Source organism: Pseudophryne corroboree, chromosome 4 (assembly GCF_028390025.1).
Source record: "Pseudophryne corroboree isolate aPseCor3 chromosome 4, aPseCor3.hap2, whole genome shotgun sequence".
Classification (NCBI taxonomy): domain Eukaryota; kingdom Metazoa; phylum Chordata; class Amphibia; order Anura; family Myobatrachidae; genus Pseudophryne; species Pseudophryne corroboree.
This window is the reverse complement of record NC_086447.1, coordinates 569,151,296-569,167,569: the sequence shown is the minus strand read 5'-3', so window position 1 is coordinate 569,167,569 and position 16,274 is coordinate 569,151,296. Positions and strand designations below refer to the sequence as shown.

The 16,274-nt window shown below is 37.7% G+C and overlaps 1 pseudogene; it reads left to right on the top strand.

Moving 5' to 3' along the window:
- The first annotated feature begins 10,238 nt into the window (after positions 1 to 10,238).
- On the top strand, positions 10,239 to 10,357 carry LOC134912619 (5S ribosomal RNA; annotated as a pseudogene).
- The last annotated feature ends 5,917 nt before the right edge of the window (positions 10,358 to 16,274 follow it).

Genomic DNA, 16,274 nt, shown 5'->3' with positions numbered 1-16,274 from the left:
CTGTAATTAATTTACTAATGAGAATTTTTCAATGTTGCACAAATTAAACAGCCACATGGGCAAATGGTAGAAATAGAACTTGTAAAAAGTTCTGCATAAAAAACAAGGGTCAAGTCTTGGATAAATATCACGGTGATAATGTACCAACCAATTAGCTTCTAACTTTCATGTTACAGGCTGTATTTAAAAAATGACAGGTAGGAGGTGATTGGCTGGTACTTTAACACCATGATATTTATCACTCTCCAGGACTTGAGAAATCTAGGGCCTTAGTACCTCTCTAGGAAATCAAAGTTAGATGGAATTAGATGGTTGGTGGAAATCAGAATGCTGGAGAATTATTGCATTATCTATACATTTTTTAGATGTATTTCTCAACTATTATATTTTCACCAGCATGTATTTGTAAACAACATTCCAGCAACATAAGTGTTGCCAAATTTTACAAGAAGGTATTAGCCAAAAACCTATTGAAAATATGGGCAAATAGAAACTTGTAGATATTTATTGGTGAATATGTTGAATAGAATTTTATATAAAATATATCAAAACACTTCTGAAATTATTTAAGAGCAAAATAACAACTCCAATGATGAAATTCGTTCCTCAAACTACTGTATTTTCATAAATGCAACTAGATTTCAATGCATAGTTTGTGAAGCAAGATGGTCGGGTTTGTATATTAGCTGAAATTTGCCCATTAAAGGGGAAGAATTGTGCAAATTGCAGAAATTCAACACAGTCTGATATAGCAACATACACTAGGGGTACCTCATTTTACTTTAAGACATCATACTGTAAGTAAAGTAGCTAGAGGAGTAGATATGGCCTAACTCGTGGAAGTTATGGCCATGCCGCTTTTAACACTAGGGGGTATATTTACTAAGGTCCCGATTTTGACCGAGATGCCGTTTTTTCTTCAAAGTGTCATCTCGGTAATTTACTAAGCAAAAATCACGGCAGTGATGAGGGCATTCGTAATATTTTGGAAGTCCTAGGAAAAAATCATGAATCAATACACCATCGGTCAAATACGCCTGCAATTTGGTAGAAATCGGTCATTTACTAAAAAGTGCAAAACACAAACACTGCCGACAATAGCCAAACACTGCCGTGCTAAAATACAAATCGTGAAAAAGTGCTAAAAAAACCAGACCTGCTTTTTTATCCCGTGTTTGTATAGGCATGCACGGATCCATGAAATCCGTGCATGTTTTTCAGTGGGAAGGGGGGGGAAATGTTATATATTTTTTTAAAAAAAATTGCGTGGGGTCCCCCCTCCTAAGGCAAACCAGCCTCGGGCTCTTTGAGCCGATCCTGGTTGCAGAAATATTGGGAAAAAATGGACAGGGGTTCCCCCATATTTAAGCAACCAGCATCGGGCTCTGCGCCTGGTCCTGGTTCCAAAAATACGGGGGACAAAAAGAGTAGGGGTCCCCCGTATTTTTGAAACCAGCACCGGGCTCCACTAGCTGGACAGATAATGCCACAGCCGGGGGTCACTTTTATACAGTGCCTTGCGGCCGTGGCATCAAATATCCAACTAGTCACCCCTGACCGGGGTACCCTGGGGGAGTGGGGACCCCTTCAATCAAGGGGTCCCCCCCCAGCCACCCAAGGGCCAGGGGTGAAGCCCGAGGCTGTCCCCCCATCCAATGGGCTGCGGATGTGGGGCTGAAAGCCTTTGTTCAAAGTGAATGATATTGTTTTTAGTAGCAGTACTACAAGGCCCAGCAAGCCTCCCCCGCAAGCTGGTACTTGGAGAACCACAAGTACCAGCATGCGGCGGAAAAATGGGCCCGCTGGTACCTGTAGTACTACTACTAAAAAAATACCCCAATAAAGACATCACGCACACACCTTGAAAGTATAACTTTAATACATACATGCACACCAACATACATACATACTTACCTATGTTCCCACGCAGGTCGGTCCTCTTCTCCAGTAGAATCCATGGTGTACCTGTTGTAAAAATTATACTCACATAATCCATGGTTGAAGGCTCCTCTGCTTGTAATCCTTTTGTAATCCACATACTTGAAAAAATAAAAAAACGGATACCCCCCCACGAACTGAAAGGGGACCCATGTTTTCACATGGGACCCCTTTCCCCGAATTCCAGAAACCCACTCTGACTGATGTCTAAGTGGGTTTCTTCAGCCAATCAGGGAGCGCCACGTTGTGGCACCCTCCTGATCGGCTGTGTGCTCCTGTACTGTCTGACAGGCACCTATGCGCTCCATTGTAACCAATGGTGGGAACTTTCAGGTCAGCGGTTGACCGAAAGTGACCTCACCGCTGACCTGAAAGTTCCCACTATTGGTTACAATGGAGCGCATAGGCGCTACATTGTAACACTGCCGTGTGCCGCCTGTCATACAGTACTGGAGCACACAGCCAATCAGGAGGGTGCCAAACGTGGCGCTCCCTGATTGGCTGATGGAACCTTCTTGGACTTAAGGCATTCGGGGAAAGGGGACCCATGTGAAAACATGGGTCCCCTTTCAGTGCGAGGTCGGTTATCCGTTTTTTTATTTTTACAAGTACGTGGATTACAAAAGGATTTACCGAGGAGCCTAAAACACTGGATTATGTGAGTATAATTTTTTCTACAGGTACACCATGGATTCTACTGGAGAAGAGGACCGACCTGCGTGGGAACATAAGGTAAGTATGTGTATATGGAGGTGTGGATGGATGTATTAAAGTTATACTTTCAAGGTGTGTGTGTGTGTTGCCTTTATTGGGGTATTTTTTTAGTAGTAGTACTACAGGTACCAGCGGGCCCATTTTTCCGCCGCATGCTGGTACTTGTGGTTCTCCAAGTACCAGCTGATGAACCATATTTTTTTAGTAAAAAAGACCTTCGTATGCAATTACTCTGCATTTATCAGCATTTATACATACATTACTATAACAAGTTACTTACCTGCAAGTGCTGCACATTTTTGGTTTCCAATTCCATATAAGTTAGGAGGAGAAAAATTCACTCTCTGGCTTCCGAGAAAATCTTTGTGGAGCTGGCAAAGTGCAATTTCCACTTTGTTGCACTGAGTGCATTTCCTTAAAAGTGCATAATGAAAGACTATGCAGAAAGGGCTTAGCTGAGCCGCAACAATGCAGCCATGTGCAAGTTACAATTTGCTGAGGTTGGTGTGCTGTGGTTTTGTTTACAATTCACTCATTAGTAAATGTAAGAACACTGGATATGGGGGAGAAGCGTTATTAGTGCACGTTATGTGCACTGATACCTCTTCTTCCTCATCTATGCAACATGCACTTATACCGCTTCTCCACATAAATGAAGGAAAAAGCCAATGGGCAATTGGTAAAGGTAGGTATAAGGATACATCCAGTGAAGCTAGTGTTAAAAAACCTTCAAAATAGCACTCCTCTGTGGTGAGGTGCCCTGCAAAGGGGGGCACCATTTGCCCTCAGTCAAAGGCATATCCATTGGAGGCATGATCAGAGTGATCGCAGTATCTCCTCTCACCGTGCTGCATGTAGAGGAGGACTGCTGTAGCTCAGCAGCCGCAGCCTCCCCAAATCCATGAAGCCTAGCAAACAGTAGCATCTGCTGACTGCTGAGAAGAGAGGATGATGCTGCTACCAGCTCACATAGTAACATAGTAACATAGTTTTTGAGGTTGAAAAAAGACAATTTGTCCATCGAGTTCAACCTGTTAGTCTTAAAAATATTACAGTAGGAGATCACTAATTTTAATTTTGGTGAATGTTTAACCATTATGTCGATTCCTCTTAATTAATTAATTACTTTATTTTATTTTATTATTATTTTATTTTATTACTATAGTGCATGATTTACCTACCATAACCCTGTATATCCTTATCCATTAAACATATATATTGGTAGATGCTCAATTAGCTTAGTGATATCATTCAAGTGCTCGAAAGGGAGGGGTATTTCTAAGCAAGAAAAAAATGCAATTGTTTCCCCGAGCACCCTGAATGATAACCGTAACCAGATATAAATTCCACATAATAATAGAATTCAGAGATCTTCGTTACACATATTTGTGCAAATGTGTGAATAAGCCCCAAAGCCGCATCAAGGCATCTCTGTATATTTGGGGTCCCTAGCGCTATATCTAGGTGCAGGGTGTGGCACCCCAAAACACCAGCATAAGCCAGAAAGCCCAGCGTAGCACACCAGTGAAAAAACGATAGTGTTAATAAATTAGTATTTAGGAAGCCGAAGCTATAGAGAAAGTGATACAAAAATGAAATGCAATTAAAATAGAGAAATAGTGTTAAAAAATTAATAAGTGAAAAGTGTTAATAGAATGTAAAGGTATGCAACACTAAGGTCATCCAGCTCAGCCAGTCCAGAGGCACCACACCTCACACCTCCATTACCCCAATCTGGGTCTAAGATTAACCAGCAAGGAGCCACATGATAATGGCTCCTAACTACAATATGTCTAAGCTAAGAGCTACCTACCTTGGAGCAACCCCATAATGCTCCATGTGGCATGTCAGGGCCTGCACCTCCTCCTAATGCAGGAACCTCTCTGCCTCTCACAACAAACATATATATTGGTAGATGCTCAATTAGCTTAGTGATATCATTCAGGTGCTCGAAAGGGAGGGGTATTTCTAAGCAAGAAAAAAAGGCATCCTTATCCATTAGGAATTTATCTAGCCCATTCCTAAAAGTAATGGCCGAGTCCTCCATTACTTCTGTTCCAGGCTGGGAATTCCAAGTACGTATTGTCCTTAATATAAAGAAACCTTTCCGTCTCTGTGTGCGAAATCTCTTCTCCTCTAATGTAAGTGGGTGTCCACGTGTCCTTTGTGGTGATCTTACCGAAAAACAAATCCCCCATGTGCTCTGTGTATTGACCCCTTATATATTTGTACATGTTAATAAAGTCCCCTCTTAATCTCCTTTTTTCCAGAGTAAACATGCCTAGCCTATCAAGCCTTTCCTCATATTCTAGCATCTCCATCCCCTTAATCAATTTGATGGTCCATCTTTGAACCTTTTCTAGTTCCATTATATCTTTTTTATAGTATGGTGCCTAAAGTTGTGCACAGTATTCGAGATGTGACCAGTGATTTATACAGGTGAGGAAGTGCGGACAGACCAGGGACCCTACAGGGTCCCTCCAGAAAGCTCCATCAGAGGTAATTGTTACCAAGTCTTCTGCTCTTGGTGCCTCTGAAAGCAGTCAACACAACATACAGTATGTCTTGTGAAGATCCAGAGCAGGGTGTTTGCCTCAAAGTGTATGCAGTGTTATCAATGTACAGTAGATAGCTCATAGAAGCTATAGTAATTCACAGTTGATTCATTGTTGTCTTGTGCATTTAATGTTTCCATATAGGATGATGCATTCACTTTTTGCAGGTCAAGAATTTTGCATTTTGTTTAACTACCTTATGATTGATTAATTAATTAGCTAATAACACACACTATAATCAATTATTCAGTTATTTCTTTTGTAGAGCATGTCAGGTTTTAGAACATTACATTTTCATTGTTTTTTAATATTATGGTGACAGTTAATAACTAACATGTAATCTGCTATATGTAAAATAAACCTTTATTCATTTAGAAATATAAAATAAAAATGTATCTGTATCTGTATCCTATGTGCCTATAATGTTAATGTTACTAATTAAATTCACTGATTTAACTGTAAAGTACAATAATCAGCTGCTTTAATTCTCAATTCCTTTATATAGCTGAAAACCATACAATATTATACTGTACCACTATACAAATAGTTTTCACATTTTAAAACTCTTGATTTTTTTCTTAAATATTTTTTAGACTGAACCCTAATTGAAATGGAAAGATTTGTTAACAAGGATATTGTTTAGGAACAAGCTAATTTATATATACATTTTAACAATGTTTGAAATACACATTTCACTAGTTTGAACAAAAAATAATGTCTTTTAAGCAAAGATTTTTTTTCTGGTCACAGTTAACATTTTGAAGTGTGAATGAATGCTAAATTTAAAAATAATCTGTATTTAAATTACATATGACCATAATATTTTGAAACAAAATATATCTTTAATTTGTTCTCCCATCTCAGTACAATCATTAGCTAATGGAACTAAGATCACCAACAATTGCTGGCTGTTAATTAATGTAAAAGAGAAGGTATTTAAGTATTATAATGACTTAGTGACTGATCTCCCTTCATTGGTCAAATGTTTTCTTTTTTTCCCTGTTCTTTTTGCTTTTTGTTATTTCCATATTCACTGGAGCAGGCAATTGCTTAACTCAAACAAAATATAAATATTATTGTTTTTAACTTTTTCTAGTTAAAACGCAAAAGTACTGTATGCTACTATACATGTATGATACTACATGTTTTCATTCATTTCTTATACTTTATGTGAGTTCATTTTATGTTTTTTTTGTTTTAAAAAATAATGGCATCTTACCACTGACTAATTGGTATCTCAAAGAACCAAGTTTAAACTGAGCGTTGACTTCTAAAGTCTCATGTCCAGCAAAGTGATCAATTTTTTGATCAGCAAGTTAATGCATGTTATTTCCATAAAACTTTTAATTACACCCTTAACTTTTATATTTTATCATTTGTTGTAATTTATCACATGATTTCAGATATTTAATTTTACATGAATAAATTGAGTTGGACATTCTAAGTATCTGATGATGGTGATTTAGGACGGTGCATGATGTGGAGCTGTAGAGATTCTGCAAGATGGTTTAAAATACATTTTCTTGTATTTATTTAAAAATCTTAGTCAGGGTTTGCAGCTAAATTACCTTATTGCTATTGATGCTCTCATGAATGCATTACACTATTGTCCCATTATTTTCTATTCATAGTATCAATAAACTAAGCATAATCAGTCAGACCAGTGGTTACTAAACATTCTTGAATTGTGGCTCCGTAGAATATCAGCATTTTTTCATGACACCTCTAGGATAAAAGTTTTTATTGATACATTTGGAAAAAAATATTAAATTAAGTAAATGGTGCCTACCTATCATACTTAGGTTCAGTTATGTGGTGGTGTATAGTTTTGATTCTGATTGTCCACAATTTATGATTGGCACCCACTAGCACTTGGTTTGAGTATCACTTTGACCATAAATAATTTGATTTGGTCCTGGACTACCAACCTGAGAATTGGGTTCCTAGACATACAGAGAATCTAGTACCATCTGCCCGAAGGCGTGACCATGACAACGGAGTTGTAAAAGCAAAAGTCAGTTTATTGAACACAGTATAGACACTTGGATTATGCAGTAACTTCAATATTCGATGTGCAGAGAGATATCACAGTACAGTTCCTATAAACGCAGAGGTAATAAGTGCTTTGGCTTTGCAGAACAGAAAGTTATTATCCTTGCCAAATCCAGAACTATAGTGAGAAAGAAAAAGAAAAGGCTGTATTGTCGATGCACAAGAAGGGGGGTGACTTGGTTGTCACAACCCTCTATGGGAATTACTAAAATTTAACTTTTATTAATGTCAGGTTAAAATAGTGTGACAATGACTAACACACAAACTACGAGTACAGACAAAACATAGAGGTTAAAATCAAAACATATACAACACATACCACAAGTGCAATTGGAAATAATAAATGTGATTATAGATTAAAAGTGTGTCCGCGTGTTTATTCTTATGTCCAATTATGTAGTATAGCTCTCAATCTCAAACCAGTCAGATAATCGGTGTCAGCAGTTAGTCTCCATGTATTCACATAACCATTTATTAATGTATGTGGTATCAGGACTATCTCACTCATATATTTCTACTTATGGCTGACAATGTATCTCCAATAGCATATGTAATATGTTCTGCAACAGAGAGATCTGTCACCCTCCCCAATCTCAATGGGGTAACTTGGTGACACTTAAATAAGTCCTACTCAATCTAGACTATTTGTGTCCCAATATATGACCTTGTTGGGAAAGAATGTCATTTACTGTATATATGTCATTTATTTAGTATTTAGTACATCCATCCTAAATTTTCTAAGGAACAATCATAAAGAGTGCAGATTATATTTTTCTGCCTGAAGAATGACACATTCACTGCGCTGGTTAGTGCTTATGTGCCAAATATAATTATAGACAGTGCTACAGTATATCAGTGTTTTTCTCAAATTATGTTCAATGTACCTATAGCTCTAATGAGACTCCCTGTAAATGCGTGGGGCGACTGTATCAAACATCATGCCTTTTTGGATAGTGAGAGTAAATACCTCCCTCACTCATCGGTATAAATAATATGAATATATAGCACCTTGCTGTGTTCAGCAATTTTGCAAGATATGAATACCTCTTTTAGGGAGAGCACCTTCTATACCATTACGTTCAATTTATCCAGTTCAGGAAAGGATAAATACATCCCTTCTTAATTATAGGTGACCAGGCGATTATAGATTATAAATTATACAATGCTGGCTTAATTACTGCCTATGGAGATATAAACATTAGATTGTCTGTGCTAATTGTTCTCAAATGGTACAGATTCTATGGTGTTCCCTATAATATCCATGTATCTGCTGCACAAATTGATATTGAAAAACTTGATCTATTGGCATTTATTAAGTTGTATCATAAATATCTCCATATAACATAACATATCTGGAGTTTGAGAAGGGTAAATGCGTCCTCTTTTAATTATAAATAACCAAACGGTTATAAATTATAAATTGAACATTGCTGGGTTTATTACTGCCTCTGAAGATCTACATGTACTGGATGATCAGTGCTAATTGTACTCAAATGGCACAGGTACTGAGGTACTTCCTATAGTGTCCATATATCTGCTGTATAAATTGATATTGCAACACTTGTTCTGTTTGCATTTGTTAAATTGTATCATAAGTGTCTCCACATGACTATCAGGTAGCCTCAAAGATTGACTATAAAATATTGTTACATTCCTGTCTGTTTAAACTCCAACACTGCTTGTCACTACTTACTCACTAACATGGATATACAGCACATGTCTGATGGATTCAGGCAGTTGCTAATCTTTCATTAGATTGTATCAAAGCATCTAATAATTAGTATGACACTGATTGCATTATCAATGAGCATTGGGAGGAATACCGATCTCTGTCATATAAGGTTCCGTTTGCCTGCTATTCCATGCTATAAATGCTATTAGAATCTGACTATACACATAAATTAGGACTGGTTATACATTCAATTACTATATGAGCAAGGACATAGACAACACGCGGACACACGCTGCCCACACGCGTGTTCCGCCGTTACTCTGACAGTTTTGTCAGGGCTGAACCAGAATGCCTCTCCTGGCATAATATTTAAGGTAACTATATGGAAAATGTGGTCTTAGGAAAAGAACGAAAGACAAAGAGCTGCTATATGTCTTTTCCAGGGCACACTTTGAAAAATATATGATTAGTTATAAAAATGTGGGTGAATTAATACGTAACTTTTATTGTGATATACTTACTAACAGGCGATCAGGTGATCAAGCTCCCAGAGCGAAACGTACGTTCACTTCCGGTCCCGGCGCCCGAACTTCCGGTTGCGCGGACCGTGAACATCGGCTCCACAACCCGGATCCTCCCTGGCTGAAAAACTGCTACTCATACCCACTGGACGCCTCGGATCTTGCACTGCCCACCAATGTGTACAGACATCTGGACAAAAGGTTTGAAATATACAACCCAGCGAGGTACCCAGCTAATTTAAACACCGCAATCAGTTTTTTCTTTTTTCATTTTTCCACCAGGGGGGTCCCTATATGAGCACAGTGTTCCTCCACTGTGCCTTAGCAAACTCAAGGACACAGTGGGGCTAACACATTTTTTCTATACACAGACGGACTATCAGCATGTAGCTGTAAATACCATTTGTGCTCATTTCAAGGGGTTATTTGATTTATCTAGTAAGTGTCACTGCTATTCTGATACCAAGCACAACTAACAGCATATGTCATTATTATTATTTTTTGAGAAATGTGATATATTTTATGCGATTTGAATACATAGCTGTGATGTGACTTTTCACGAATACTCAGTGGAGACACCATCCCTTAGGGATCACTAATGATAGATCCCTATAAGGGTTTAAACAAATACCAAATTGAAAAAGGTCTATTTTTCCACTGCACAGTACCATCCTCATCTCCCCTTACATTTTTAGGGGAGCAATTATCATTAGAGCATCTCAGTTATTATATTTGCCCGAAATAACCACACACTGGAATTGACTGCATATAATTTGAGACTCACTCACCTACGGTCAAACCGCACTGAGTATGCCCAACCTCGTCTGATCTTGGAAGCCATACACTGCAGGGCCTGGTCAGTACCCGGTTGGGAGACCACCAGGGAATACTAGGTACCGTAGGTATTTTATTCTCATATCAATAAGCCGTTCCAGCTCTGTGTGCACTTTCGGGTCTTCTGTTTGACTTGGATACTCAGGTATGGCATAACTCAACCCCTTGGAGCCTATTTACTCCCATTAATATCTATTCAATTCAGAAACAAAAGGAAAAATTTTCTTTGTTTGATACATAAAGGGAGTAAACATATTTTCGCCCTCCTAAACAAACATTTTTTCGCCTCAAATTTGTTTATTCGCTTCCTCCCTCTTAGTAAGTATATCACAATAAAAGTTACGTATTAATTCACCCACATTTTTATAACTAATCATATATTTTTCAAAGTGTGCCCTGGAAAAGACATATAGCAGCTCTTTGTCTTTCGTTCTTTTCCTAAGACCACATTTTCCATATAGTTTTCTGAACTATTTTCCGGGAGCACCACCAACCCATTGCTGAAATTACTTTACCATGCAGTAGGCATTATGTTGGTTTAATATATTACAATAGTAATACAAATATCATTAAACCTATTCTGTGCAGATTTATCAATCCTTTAGCAACATAATATTTAAGGTATCACCGTTGTCCAATCGGCGCAGTCTAGCTAGTCACATGTGATTGTTACCCAATCACTGTGCTATAATGGCGATCACATGATCCATGCGGCCAATCACGTGATACCTTAGTCCCCATGGTAACGGCTAGTAGCCGCACCGCGTTCCCGGACACTATTGATTGTCCGTGCCCCTTCCTCTGTATAACTGTAATTTAGTTAAGGTATTTCATACGTTATGTTTGGATAAGGAGATCCGTCTTTTGGTGTCCCTAATTTAGTTTGTTCAACCAAGCATAAAGCATTAGGTGTCACTCGTCTCACATAATGCATATATAATTCTACTGATGGTATTATTTTTAGTATGCATGTTCAGCATCAATATCATCCTGTATTCTGTATGGTACATAATCCCTCAGGGTTACAGCACATACATACTAAAATATAAGTCATACATTTGTTGGCATTCCAAGAATTGACCATTCCCTCATAAGAATAGGAAAAATACTGTAAGATATTCTGTAACAGGTAAGTATAAATAAAGAGTTGAGAATTAACACGTAATTTTTATCCACTATATGGTATTGGTCGTTCGCTGGGTTCGATATTGCAAATAAAAATATCAATGAGGGCTTGTCAAAATTATAACAGATTAATCATGGATCCCCCATGTATAAATGTTCTTTCATACAAGCTAATTACATGTATCACATTAATCGCAAAGAGTAAATAAAAGTTGTTTCCTCCTACTAAATGCTATTGATTCTATACATGGGGATTATAATCACATTATTACATAGATATATGTTCTTTGGAACACTTTATTTCCAATAATAGATATTAATCAAATACGTGGTCCTTATTAATTGTAGAAAGAATATTGTTAGTTATAAATATTCGGTCTAAAGGGACCAGATCAATGTCCCGGTTATGATGGAATGCAGTCACATATAGATATAAAATAAAATAAAGCAGAAGTAATGCATTTTAGTTATGTTATAAAAACCTAATTGGTGAAAAAAATATTAATATAGGAAAAATAAATCATAAAGTGCAAGGGATAAGAGTGATGGGAATAAGGAGGATATACCGCGTGTATTAAGACCCCCTAATAATATATTATAATAGGAAGGGGGAGGGGAAAAATATCAAACAATAATTGTGTAAAAGTGAATAAATATCACTGTAACCAATGAACAGGTGCATAAACAGGAAAAAGTGACAGGAAGGGAGGTGAAAGGAGAATTGTATAATGATATAATCTATAGTGTAAGTGTCCACTATAAATGAGTTCCAAAGGTGAAGGCCATATGAGTTGTTTCATTTGTTTTGATTTCATAAATATCTCTTTACCTGAATTTGGAATACGTACTTAACAGTACCATGTTTTATTTAAGTGCATCAACATTTTGTGCCTCTCTCTTGGGTTTTGTAGAATAAATAGAATAGTACACACTGAGACCTCAAAGGACCCAACCACATGATCGGGCCGAGTGTTTACATTGTAACCATGGACTGACGAGTGACGTCGGATACCACGTGATCGGAGCAGGCTAACGTCACTGCCCATGTGACCAGTGCCCGAATGGGACGCGGATGCGCCACTATTGGCGGAACAGTTCACATGATCTGCATCTGGCATATGATTGGCTGTGGTCAATCCTAGAAATTATGCTCACGGAAGGCAATCGGGTTCAGCTTAGTTAAAGCTATACAGCGAAACGTGCACGTTGGCGTTTCAGCGGCCTGCCACACTCTTTAATAATGTATTGAATGGTGTAGAAATTATTATATAGATAGTTACTCTAGACCTTTCTGACACCCTCGAATATTGAGATGATAGCAATCGAATGCAAGGGTCAGGATAGGTTATCAGGGAATACTACCAAGAGTGTCCAAACCGTATAACAATTCGGATACTCAGACACAGATCATAAATGAATGATGTCATTGTTTAACATGTGTGTATGTCAGTAGCAGCACTGCACGGCCACTTTGAAATTCATTTACTCAGGTGCTATATTCAGCACGTGGCAACTAAATACTATACTTACCATATTCTATAGTGATAGTAGTTGATCAGATACTCCGACACAGACCATAAAGGAATGATGTCATTGTTTAACATGTGTGTATGTCAGTAGCAGCACTGCATGGCCACTTTGAAATTCACTTACTCAGGTGCTATATTTAGCACGTGGCAACTAAATACTATACTTACCATATTCTATAGTGATAGTAGTTGATTCATGGTAATTATACATAATATTGTGCTCCACTTATTAATATAAAAGATTTGAACCAGTGATTGAGTACACACTCTCTAGCCTCTAAGCAGAACCCAGTGATACACAAGTGAAGTGTATTGTGTAACTTGATACATTGTTTAATTATAAACACAGGTGCAGCCAGAATAATAACAGTAATGTAGCAATATCATTCCTGTGTCATTTTATCGCAAATACAGGTTGCTACAACATTAAAGTGAAAGTATCACTGGATAAGTAAATGCTGGCAAGTGTATAGGAGTGATAGAACTGTCACCTATGTAATTTAAGAGCGATAGCACAATTCTGTGACATATCCCTTGACTAGTGTTTACTACAGGGACATTAATCCATGGTATCTTTACAATAAAAATCTATAAAATGTGAAATGAATAAGTGGAATTCACCCAATTATAAAAAAATAAAAGACACATTTCTCTAGCAATTTTGACCCTTATTGTAGGGGCACCTACCTGTGGGGCACCTTTTCCCAATAAAAAGTCAGCAAGATATATATGTAGTGATGGTGTGGAATGTATAAAATGAATAAAACATGTAGATTATACGTACACACAATAAACACACATCACATCTGCAAAAGAGATTTATTGGGATAAGTGATTTTTCACATGATAATTTCACAACACCAGGTTGCAATTAGACATACATCTTTCTACTCTGCAATATTTCATTAGTATAAAATAGGCTGCATCAATATTGAATAAATAGTACTGAGTGATCTGATCGGATATTATATCTGGATCCACAAGGGCACTACAAATTCTATTTCTACACCACATTAGGAGTTATATGTGGTAGTGCCGCTTTTTAAATCTATTAACATTTATCTTTATTTCTTCTCACTTACTACATGTTTGTATATGTCTAAATTTTTAACCTCTATGTTTTGCTGTGTAAATCCCCAGAGAAAAGGGATATTTTAGAAGGTGTAAGCAATAAAAGCTAAGTTTTAATTAAATATCAGAATATAAATTATACCAGTGCGCCCTACTAGGCAACTACTTTTCGATTTCCCTCATGTCTTTTACACTTTATTCATACTGAATTTGGATTATCCAGAAATACATGTGAACCAACTGAAGATAACCTCAATATCTGATATAATATGTGCCATAAAAGTGGGGGCCACATAAGTGTTCCATAAAGTCAGGCCCAATGTTAATGTAATTATAGATTACCATGGTGGTAAAAGTAGAAGTAAATCGGCTCGAGAATGCCCTCAGTCTTTGGTATGATGTATGCCGAGAATTGGGGACCCCCTGAGGTAAGTATTTAAGGGAGCAAAAAATGATGGTAGCAGGGAATAAATCAACTTTAGGAAAGTATCCATGAACAATAATGTGCCTGGTTGAATAATCTCAAACCTCCACAAATATAGATCAACCCCAGAGTACGATGACTGCTATCGGAGGAATTTTTATGCCAAGAAGGGTATATAGCTGTTGGATTCATTTAATCCATTGGGGTATAGACTATCCAAAAGAAAGATCATTTTGGTCTCAAAACGAAGTAATTCTTGATCCAGATCACCACTGCATATCCCCAACTGTATGTGTCTCAGACCAAAGGCCTTGAGACCCTTTGGGTCACTGTTGTGATAATTGAGGAAGTGTCTCACTACTGGTTGTAGGGTTTTGAAGTTGGAAGTATCCTTTTTAGCATTACGTATACTCCCAATGTGCTCTAAAATTCTGACCTTCAAAGGTCTGATGGTTTTCCCTACATATTTTTTGTGACATGGACATTCTAGCTGATAGACAGTTCCCACAGTTGTGCAAGTGACCTTTGGAGAGATCGGCCATTTTTTGCCAAACTTATCAAAGAAGTATTCAGTGGGGACCATATGCATACAGGCTTTGCAATTACCACACGGTGATGAACCTATTGATTTGGATTTCTTCTCTGAAAGTTTGTTCAGATGACTATGAACAAGTCGATCTTTTATATTCCTGGACCTTCTCCAACTCGCTTGAGGTTTTGTAGGTAAAACCAGAGATAAATCTCTGTATGTCTGGAGTATGGGACAGTGCTTTTGCAAACTGTTCATAATCCCTTTCCATTGGGCATTAAAAGTGCCTATAAATCTTATAGGTTCTTCTCAGAGGGTTTTTTGTTTGGATTTTAGTAAGGTGTCTCGTTCATACGTGCTCACCTCTCTAATCGTACGGTTGAGAAGTCTCTTACTGTAACCTCTTGTCTGGAGGCGTTCACTAAGTTCATTTTGTCTGACATGAAAAGCCTCATCACTGGAGCAGTTCCTTTTTATCCTCAGTAATTCCCCCTTTGGTATTGCTCGAATAGTAGCTGGGAGATGAGAGCTCTCTGAGTGTAGGACACTGTTTGTCGCTGTAGGTTTTCTATACAGGTCAGTTGAGATATTTCCTTCGTCGTTGATATGTAAAGAAATATCGAGGAAGTTAATAGAGGTCTGACTAGTCTCTAGGGTTAATTTAAGGTTGAGATCATTGATGTTCAGGATTCCAATGAATTCCTTCAATGTTCTCAGTGGCCCCTCCCACAGTATCAATATATCATCGATATATCTAAGATATATCAATATGTTGTCTGTGTATTTTACGAAGACTTCCTGGAATACTGCCTCCCTTTCCCACCACCCCAGGAAGAGGTTGGCATAAGTAGGGGCACAAGCTGTCCCCATAGCACTGTCTATAATTATAATTGGCACATCAGCACTAACCAGCACAGTGAATGTGTCATTCTTCAGGCAGAAAAATATAATCTGCACTCTTTATGATTATTCCTTAGAAAATTTAGGAAGGATGTACTAAATACTGAATAAATGACATATATACAGTAAATGACATTCTTTCCCAACAAGGTCGTATATTGGGACACAAATAGTCTAGATTGAGTAGGACTTATTTAAGTGTCACCAAGTAACCCCATTGAGATTGGGGAGGGTGACAGACCTCTCTGTTGCAGAACATATTACATATGCTATTGGAGATATATTTTCAGCCATAAGTACAAATATATGAGTGAGATAGTCCTGATACCACATACATTAATAAATGGTTATGTGAATACATGGAGACTAACTGCTGACACCGATTATCTGACTGGTTTGAGATTGAGAGC